This window comes from Trichosurus vulpecula, chromosome 1 (genome assembly GCF_011100635.1).
Source record: "Trichosurus vulpecula isolate mTriVul1 chromosome 1, mTriVul1.pri, whole genome shotgun sequence".
Classification (NCBI taxonomy): Eukaryota; Metazoa; Chordata; class Mammalia; order Diprotodontia; family Phalangeridae; genus Trichosurus; species Trichosurus vulpecula.
In genome coordinates, this window is record NC_050573.1 from 348,645,531 (window position 1) to 348,656,249 (window position 10,719).

The window sequence follows — 10,719 nt, forward strand, 5'->3', positions numbered from 1 at the left end:
ACTAGAAGGATAAATCCTTATGGGGAAATCCAAGAAAAAAATCATAGTTATTTTTCAAGCGCAAGTCAGCATAGTGAAATAGTGAAATCTGTGGACACTGGAGACTGTAGTCTAGTCAGGAACATGCCATTCAAGCCTTCCAGTGTAAAAGTTGAAAGCAGAACAAGGACGTGCAACAGTGCAAAAAGAAAAGTTCCAGACCAATAGAGGGAGGACTTGGTCTTGTGTTGTATGAATGACCCATTGCCAATTGACAGTTCTTTTATTCATTACTCAGTTCAGGGTCACAGATCCAGGGAAGACTGAGGAGGGGTAATGCTCTGGTATAAGAATGATTACAGGCCCTAAGCTGTGGACTGATAAAGGAACAAATTTAGAAGAGCACTTGGGCTACTGCCCCCAGTTCAAGAGGGGTCTCAGTTATAGTTTAAAGGGCTATCTGAAACCTGAAGAAGAATAACCATGAAATCCAGACCAAAAGGGAAAATGCAGTTTGCTCATTCTGAGCCCATAGCACTTCCTAGATGTCTGATAATGAATGAGTCCAACAGCAGTCTATTGAAACTCCAACCAGGAAGAAGCTCACGTTTGTTGTCCAGAAACAAAATCAGCTCAAAAACTTGCTGAGCTCAGACCAAGAAGACTCTAATCAGATTTCGCAAGGGCGTACCCTCCTTTGGAAGCACTGAAAGGTTGTAGGTCCTCAGCCTGAGCTATCTCTGAGATTTTATAATAAAACAATACCCTCCAAAATGCAGCAGAAGGACTCAATAGGATATAAGCTCAACTCAGACAGTCCCTCAAGAAGGGTACAGAGCATGACCCTAACATAAAGTGGAAGGTTAGGAAGTAGATGGAAGAGTGATTAAATAAGCAAAAAAGAATCCCACCATAAATAGCTATTATGGTGATATGGACACTCAAGACACAAAGCTAGAAAAAATGACTCCAAAATACACACATGTAAAGCCTCAAAGAAAAATAGCTTGGGCACAGGCTTAACTAAAATTTCTGGAAAAGAATGAAGAATTTTTGAAAGAATTTAAAATGATTCTATGTGTGTCTAAAACACACCTACCCATACACACACACACACACAGACACACATATACACATATAAGTATACATATGCATACATATAATAAGGTAATTTGGGTAAGAAGACAGTAGTAGCTCGAGTAGTAACTTTTCATGTAAGGCCTCATATAACAGTCCTGTTTTAGCTGAGATCTGAAGGTAACTAGAGGATGTAAGAGGTAAAAATCAAGTGTGGTTCATTTCTTTCTTTGATAAATGTAAATAAAGTTTAAAGAAGTGACAATCATCTGTTAAGCTATGTTTGTTTAATATGCTCTGGTCTTAACTCTGCATAGAAGAGGCCATTTTCTTCTCCCAGGGAACTGATATTAACTGAACTCCTTAGAGTCCCATGTTTTCCATCGTAAGGTTATTTTGGGCCCTTTCTTTAAATTTGAGCCTGGCAGTACGTTGACGGCTAAAATCCTCCTGCAGAGATGAAATTAATTACCTAGTATAGAAGGTAGTTTATTTGGAATTGTTCTGATTTCCTTGTTTTAATTTTAGGTTTTAAAAGAGGTAGAAGGGCCAGAGGAAGAGAGAGAGAGAGACACGCAGACAGACAGAAACAAAGAGAAAGAGAGATAGAGAAGACGGAGAGGATCCAGGCATGAGAGGCTGGTAGAGAGAACAGGTAAAAGGCAATCATTCTGAATATCTGTCAATGAAGCGAGAGGATCTTTCCTAGGAAAAAAGAAATAGACCTAACCCACTTAGAAGTGAGTCAGTGATTGCTGGTTAGGAATTAGTCCTATGCATGGAAGAACTTTTAGGATAAAAAAATGGAAATATTTTATTAGAGTCAAGTCTCTCTGTCTCTCTCTCTCTCTCTCTCTCTCTCTCTCTCTCTCTCTCTCTCTCCCTCCCTCTCTCCCTCAGGCCCTTCTAGCTCTTTTAAAATTTAAAATTAGAACAAGTAAATCAGAATCACATTTTTGAAGAGACTGATTTCAGATAAACTATCCTCTCTTCGGGGTACTTAATTTCATCTCTGCAGGAGGATTTTAGCCAGTCAGTGGTTGGCCCAGGGTAAAACTTGAATAAGCAAACCTGCCTAACCCCACTATAGAAAATATGGGACCCAACTGAAGTCAGATAATTATCAGTTCCCTAGGAGGAGAAAATGGCCTCTTCGAAGCAGTGTTAAGAACAGAGCAATTAAATAGACATAGTCTAACAGATATTATTGTCACCTTGTTAAACTTGATTTCCATTTATCACAGGAAAAATAGATGAACTAAGCTTTTGATTTTTCCATTCTCACCCTTTGGAATCAGATGCAGTAATAGCTAAGCTGCTCTGTTGTCTTTTCTCAGGTGACTCACCTTCTTGGAAGGTCAGATCTAGTCTTTTAAAAGTAAAAAAAAAAAAAAGGTTTTCAGAAAGAAGAGTAGAGATTGCCCAATCTATCCCTCTCATTTTACATGTGAAGAAACTGAGACCTGCTGGTAATAAACATGTACAAGGTCACATAACTAGTTAGTAGCTGAGCAAGAGCTAGAATTTCCAATCTGGTGTTCTTTTTATTATCTCACATTCTGGCTTTAGCTCAATTGATATGATAAAATCAAGATTTAGAAATGAAAGATATCTCAGAGAACATGAAGTATACAATTACCTCATTTTACAGATAAGGAACATGATAATCAGAGAGGGTAAGTGCTAGCCCCAGGTCACACAGTTTGTAAAAATCAATTTGAATCAGGTTTTCTAAATACAAAGATACTGCCTTTGCTAACAATTTGTGCCCCCTTCTCTACCCAAATTATTAGGATGAAGGACATGACCTTTGTAGGCCATGAAATGAGTACATGCTTTATATATGAGGAGAGTTTGAACAACAAACAAAGACTTGAGGGACTTAATCTCAGCTCTGATCTGTGTAAACTACTTAATACCTAGATTTCCTAGAAAAAAAGTTCTACATGAGTACAATGCTGACTGAAGATCTGTTTTTTAGCAATAGTCCAAACAATGACTTTGCTTCTAAAAGACCCACAGTCACATCGCCCACTATTCATGTTTAGTCTGTATCCTGGCATTAACTGTTTCTTTCTCAAATGTCAAGTAATTATTCACCCTCCCTAGCCTTCAAGGTTCTTCATGTTTTTTTTTTTCAGAAGGCTCTTTCTATCTACTCTTCTATTACTAACGCATGCAGTATTTACAGTTTTATGCAAACTGCACTTAGCAATAAAAGCAGCTAGAATGTTCTCAGAAAAGAAAATTAATAAGAAGAGAAAAGAACACTATGTGGTTGTTTTTCATGAAAAATTAAAAAGGTAGAATAAGGAGTATAAAAAAGGACTAAACCCAAGGCTAACACTGTCTGATAATAATAGAGATTACTTTGTATTTTCAATGGAGTTCGTTTCCACGAATGAAATTACCTTTCCAAGGCCATTTTCCTAGGACCTGTAATAAAGGAACACAATGAAGCTGCCAAAATAATACTTGTAATGGATGTTTCTGTGATATAGTCTAGACCTGATATAAAAATAGAACACCATTTTAAAACAAAACTGGCTAATAATGGACATGGGAAAGCTCCAAGTACAACATTAAAGAAGATGAAAGATTATGCTTTTTCTCACTACTAAATAGGCTCTTCTTCCTATGAACCTCCTATTAATCTATAGCCTGACCTACTTAAAACACTTCAAAGTTATAGATCATGAAAGGATGCCCTGTCCAACGTGCATTCTCCAACAAAATGAACTAATGTCTTTGAAGGAAAATAGTTATATCATTCTCTCTGGTCAGCAAAAATGTATTGGCCAAGAAACCTGGCATTTTTGTGGCCTAGCACCTTATTTAACTGTTACTCATATTTTAAAATTTTACTTTACTTTTACATTATTTTTGACTGGAGTTGCTTTTGTGAGGGCTGGGGTGGGGGTGAGGTCCAGTGAAATACATGTTAGACCTAGTTGTTAGTGACTCATCTTAAGAGCATACTTAGGATCTTTAAAAAGCTATTTGAAAAGTCAAGCAAAATTTGTTTAATGCTTCATCTCTAACTTATATTAGTAGTGAATTACATCAAAAATTCAAAGAAAATCAGGCAAAACACATCCAGTTACTCTTGAGTCAGTCACATTTGCTGAGGGAATTTACAGATTCACCTGTCTTATTCTCCTCCATTATAAAAGCAACAACAACACATAACCAGACTTCATCAATGTGTATTGACTTTCTTATTACTCTTAAAAGGAAATTAGGTTTAAAAAAGGGGGAAGGTGCAAACTACCTAAGCATCTGAAGTTCCTTTCCTCTTCTTAACACCGCATTGGAAGGGAGCATCTCAGGAAGGGTGCTTTACTAAGAATCAATTAAGCCCGACTGACAATTCTTTCTTTACTTAAGTCTTCCCAGGTGATTTGATTGCCCTCATCTCTGCTCAGGCATTCACACAGCCCTGGGCAGCTATGACTGGTAGAACTTTCAGAGCTCAAAACCTACAGGAAACAAAGAAACAATATACATTCCCTGGCTATAGACAAAATTGACCAAGAACAAAAAAATTCATACCTTAGGGCCCACATTTCCCAAATCCTATCACTGCATATCTTGGTATACCCAATCTAAAATAGTTCCTCACTCTCTTCCCCCATATTTTAGACATGTTTAATATGCTGCCTATGCAGAGTTGCTGTTGATAAATCTCAAAGTCATTGTTGGAGACTCAGAGTTTGCATTAGCCACCATGCACATAATACTGATCCATCTCACAGAGGCATAGAATCTCAGAGAAGGAACTTGAGAGACCATCAAAAGCATTTTTCCCTTGTTATTGTTGTCTTTTCATAGTTGTCAGTTTGCATATTTTTCTTTTGTTTTTGCTTTCTTCACTCAATATTACTTCACATTTCTTCTTATACATTGTATTAATAATTCCTGTTTGACCTAAAATAATTGTTGTTGACCAAAAGTTGCTAATTGTCAATGCAAACAGCAACTGAACATGACTGATATCTTCAAGGAGGTCATATGATGAGAGACTTAGAACTCAGAGTACATCAGAGGCCTTCTTGCTCAATGTTCTCATACTACAGGTAGGTGACCTGAGGACTTATGGAAGTGAAATGATTTTCCCAAAGTTGCCCATGTAGCAAGCATCAGAGATAGGGTTTGAACTGAGGTTCTCTGACTGCAGAGTCAACCTTCCTTCCATGGCCAAGCAATATCTGGTCAAAAACAGTTACCAGTTTCATTGCATCTTTTCCTACTCTTCTGTCCCATGTACAAGTATTTCCATTCAGTCCAAGTCTTTTTGTAGTCCTCCCAGCCACAAGTTACAACCGTCCCACATCTATAGTTTGTTGCTGATGTCCCAATTTGATATCAGGTTTTCTCTTGACCTGCTACAACAATTCTGATTTTTTGTTACTTCTTGACTTCCCCTGGCTATAAAAAACTAATTGTTATCTCACTAACTAAATTAAATTGTTCTTTGGTGTTGGGTCTTTAGAGTACTTTGTCAACATGTGATTTTCAATAAAACTAAAGAGGAGGAAAAATGTGAGTAGAATAAGGACCTTAATTCTTATAGGGCAGAAAATTACTGACATCTCCACAGTATCCTTATGACAGGGCAAACTACAGTGCAATGGCTGACTGCCTTGTTTTTACTCTAAGTTGAGGGATCTTATCATTTTTCACTCCCACTGAGTAGTTACACATAAATACAAAAGCAATGCCCCAAATGTGTGCCCCATATTTCCTCTCCCATAATACCCTCTGAAATAATATCTTGCTACTTAACAGACACTGGGAGACCCAATACAAAAAAAAATGCCAAGCCAGAATGACCCTTAATGACAAACAATGGTTATCAAAATTAAACTGAAAATCTATTTTGGTCAATTATGAACACCCTAGGATTCTTTTTTTCCAATCATGTTTATTTAGAAGTAAGAAAGTTTAAGACAAAAAAAGCAAAATATATGCAAATTCTATTGACTAGAAATATACTGCCATACTACCAGAAGACTTGGTAGTCCAAAGAGATTATAGCAACTGTCTAAACTTTATAGTGGTTCCTTCATTATTTTGATTGTTTTTTTAAATTTTGGTACCTGTAGTTTAAACTATGCCTAATTGGGAAATGGTTCCTGGGTGGAAATTCTTAAAAATGACCTATTAGTTTCAGGGATTGTCAAACTAAAATAAAAGGTAGAAGACTGAGATGAATGCACATAAATTTATTTTTCTGTCTTTGGTTTCAATCACAAATAGTGAAATTCCAAGAATGCAAACACAATGCATTTTTACTGTTGAAAAAAACAAAACAGTATTTTCAGCCATTAGATCTAGTCTATTCAGAATATACTAACTCTATGACTAACTCACTTACAAGCTTGGGACCTTTAAGCTGTGAAGAAGGAATATGGGAAAGGAGAAAGGGGAAAAGTCTTACGAATGCAAATAGCATTCTTCTTGCCTTCGTTAATTTTGTATCAATTCACTGAGTGCTTTCAAGGAATAATCAGACTTATTTTGAGTTACTAGCATAGTAAACAAATGCATTAAATCTGACAAGAAACAGTTTAAGTCATAAGGCTTAAGTTAACATTTGCAAGAAAACTAGTGAAATAGACATTTAAACACATGAGGAAGACTGGCTCAGGAGCAAATGCTTTGGCTAATTAAGGGAACTGAAGCACATAGATAAGGCACTGAAATCCATTTATTTTTTTCATTGTATGAAGTAACTAGAAAAGCAAGAAAAAATAGATTTTTAAAGCCATTCAATTTCCCCTACTTTATTATGAGTAGTAAATGACCTCTTACCTTCTTGGGAATCTATTCCAGGGCTTTGACCTTTACTGAGAAATTACTTTCTCAGGTTTTGGGGGATTTGGATCCTTGGTTTCTTAGATTTGCCAGTGGCTGGAGTCTTCTTCAACTTTATGGTACCTTTGGTAACCTGTTCTGGATTCTCCAGAGTCTTAGAGGCCTTTCTTTTTTTACCAGGAGTTTTAGCTTGTGGTGTTTCAGGAATGAGGCTGTCTACTGTAGACTCATTGTTAGGGCTGCTTTCTGAAGCCCTGGGTGCTTTTGAGGAGATGTTGCTTGAATTGGAACTAGCTGTGGAATCTCATCCTCAAAGTCAGGCTATGCTTTGTTCCTCCTTTTCTGCCTCTAGGTCATGACCATCCAAAGAACAATCACTTTCAGGCTTCACGGTAGTCTGAGCAGGCTTGGTGGCCACTTTTTGGCCTTGCTTTTGCTTCTTATTTTTCTGAGAACCCAAATGGGAGACAAATGAAGAAAAGCCTGGAAAGAGAAGAGATTTTTTTCCTTTTTCAGGTGTAGAATTTTTACACTCTCCCACTTGTCAGACAACTTTTCTGAAAGCACCTCTTCAGCAGCAACAATATTTTCCACTAGGTGATCTACAGGTATTCCTGTGTGACCCGCATGTGCTGTATTGCAACAACCATGATTGGTGACAGTTAACACCCTAGGATTCTTATTAAACATGGAATCACAGGTTTAGAACTGGAAAGTATTTTATGTTCACAGAATCTGAGATTTAGAACTGGATAACATCTAGGGCTGCCTTGTTATTTTACAGAAGGTGAAACTGAGTTGCAAGATCACACATGTAGTAATGTCATATGGAATATTTGAACCCATGTCCTGTGACTCCAAGATTTCCATTTTTCCACACAATCTGGAACTTCATTTTCCAACATAGTTTTTGCTATTGCCACCTCCCTTAATGCTATAGATTTGGTAGTTGGAAGTAAATATTGACTTAATTTGGACAATCTTGTCACAAGTTTATGAGATTCCTCTAATATATACTCTGCAACATCTGTGGAGCATAAAATAGAATTATCTTCATGGCCACCTGCTTGTTTATGCTTTCCATGACCTCTGCAAGTTTAAGTGATCAAGTACCTCCTAAAATTATGCAGTTTTTAAAAGATTTTCAATAATAAAAAGCCCTATATACAACACCAAAGAGCAATTCAGTTTAGTAAGTGAGGCTATCATCCTTTCCTCTGCCCTAGTGAGATCACCTGAAATATTGTTCTCAGATCTAGGTTCCAAATTTTAGGAAGGACATTAATAAACTAGAGATCATCCAAGGGAGGGATATCAAGATGGTAAAGGGCCTTGGGTGTATTACATATAAAGATAGGATGAACAAATTAAGAATATTTAAACTGGAGGGACTTGATGACTATGTTAAATAAAACGTGAGAAGAGTTGTCATGTGGAAGAGGGATTCTATTCTTGATTCTAGATAGAAGAGCTAGCAGCAATGGGTACAGGTTGCAAAAAGGCAAATTTTGACCCAAATTTAATTTAAAAAAACACACAAAAATCCTCTCATTTAGACCAATGAAATAAAATGGAATGTTCATATCGTGAGGCAGGGGGATCCCTACCAGTAAATGAACAGCAGCTACATGGTATAGTAGATAAAGCTGGAGTCAGAAAGACCTTAGTTCAAATACAACCTCAAATACTTCCTATGTCTATGACTATGGAAAAGTCATTTAGTATCTCTCTACCTCAGTTTCCTCAACTGTTGAGGGTAATAATAGCACCTAATTTACAGGGTTTTTATGAAAATCAGATATGATAATATTTATAACATACTTTGCCTAGAACATGGTAGGCACTTAATAAATGTTTGTCCCTTTCCTTTTTCCTGTTCAAGTAAAACCTGATTTTGACTATTTGCTGGCTTGTCTTCAAGAGGGAATTTTGTAGAGTTTGGACATGGGTTGAACTATATGACATTTAAGGTTTCTTCATTTCTGAGATACTATGATTCTGTATGATCCAAAAAAGCACTCCAGTGCATTGAACATAGTAGAGGCTCAATACATGTCTGATAAATTAATTTAGATTTAATTGGGAGGGTTCCCTAGGAGAATTACTCTGAGCTAAGGAAGAGTAGAGTGATCATTGCCCTGTTTTGTTGTAGAGCAGAAGAGATGGAAAGAAGCAGCTAGAAGTATAGGATCACAGGGTTTGGCACCATTATGGTTCCCTCTACGCACCTGTAGTCTAAGGTGACTACTTTTTTTTAAATTGCTTCTTAAAAGGGGTTTGAAAAACTATGGTTGCCACTCAAAAATGCCAGGTGCTTCCCTCAGAATGTAGTGTAGAGAGCAACACTGAATTGTTCAAACCGGAGAAGGACCTGGAAGCTTTTGAAGGAGGCAAGTGACACAAGAATTCTTTTAGCACGGATGGTAAACTGGGATATGAAGAACAGACTGCAGACCTTGGAGAGCCTATACAGAATCTCTATCTCCTCTTCATTGTTTAGAGACCTAAGCATGTAGAGCATGTATTACTTTTGTAATATCTCCCTAGAGTGTGGTTTTCCTCTGCTTTTCATCATACAGTAGATGCTTAATAGATACTTTTATTACAGTTATAACTTCTATATCACAACTTTCCCATCACAGCTTTGCTATATCATGGGTTGGCATAAGCAATTAGATGAGAATTTGGGGGGAGTTTTGCAGAAGCTGCAGATAACATGCAAAGGCCAACATACAACACAAAATGGGTTTAGAAATTCAGAAATGTATAAAATATAGGCATAACACAGTATAAAATCAACATATCTTATCTTTTGATACCATAATAATTCAGACTTCTCTGGTACAAAGAGAGAACCAAAAAATATCATGTGGATTTTTCAGATCATGGGGACACTATGACCTTAACCTCAGTGATTTGGAAAGGATAATTCTATTACGTCATTTGCAGTGTCTAATGGCCTCTGTTCTGCCATCTAATCAGTAGTAATCCTTGAAGAGGGATGATCAGTCCCCATTGTCTATGGACCATCTCAGGGAGCAGATAGTCCTGATTTATCCTTATACTACTCATAGAAGAAAGGAATTTAGTACCAGATAAGAACTGTAACCTGGGGAAAGTTATTTAAATGCCTTCCTCGTGTTTTCTGCAATTGTAAAAATGGAATAAAATTTTCTTTCCTCTTTATATTGCATATGAAAAAAATGAGGGGAAAAAGAGAGCAAATGCAAAAGCATTTGGAAAGTGCTATGAAATTAGTGAAGCTCCCAAGTATTAGATCTTTTTACATGACTTTTCATTTAAGTAATATTACATTGGTGCTGAGAGACAAAGATCTCTTTAGAATGCCTTAATAAGACTGTGCATAAAGGTCTATCAGTATATTTGTCTAGCATTTCAATACTTCACCCACCTTTCTCTAAAATTAACTCTAGCCATTCAAGTGATTTATTGGTAAATAAATTTAATGGTAAGCAATTTTCAATTACTACAGAGTACCAAGAAATCCAATACCAACCAATACATAATGTCCATGGGAGGTAACAGAGATATGTGAAGGTTTACTGTGAGGAATAATTGTGGTAACTCAAAACTTCACAGGGAGTTTCATTGCATTTAATTGGATAACGTGCATACATATGTCTCTCTGTGTTAATATGCCTGAATTTAATAATGGGAAACCCAATGATTGTTCTTTATAGAAATTCTGAGGCCATGTCAAGGGTATAGGGGCATTTCAGTATCTATCTTGTTTAGAAAATTGAACAAATATCACTCACGGGTTGGCATAGACCATATAAATCATCACTCCATTTTTTTACAAATGAGGAAAGTAAGGCCCAGAGA

At 36.7% G+C, this 10,719-nt stretch overlaps 1 pseudogene; it reads right to left on the bottom strand.

Moving 5' to 3' along the window:
- Positions 1-6,913: 6,913 nt before the first annotated feature.
- Positions 6,914-7,563, bottom strand: LOC118838315 (annotated as a pseudogene).
- Between the last annotated feature and the right edge of the window lie 3,156 nt (positions 7,564-10,719).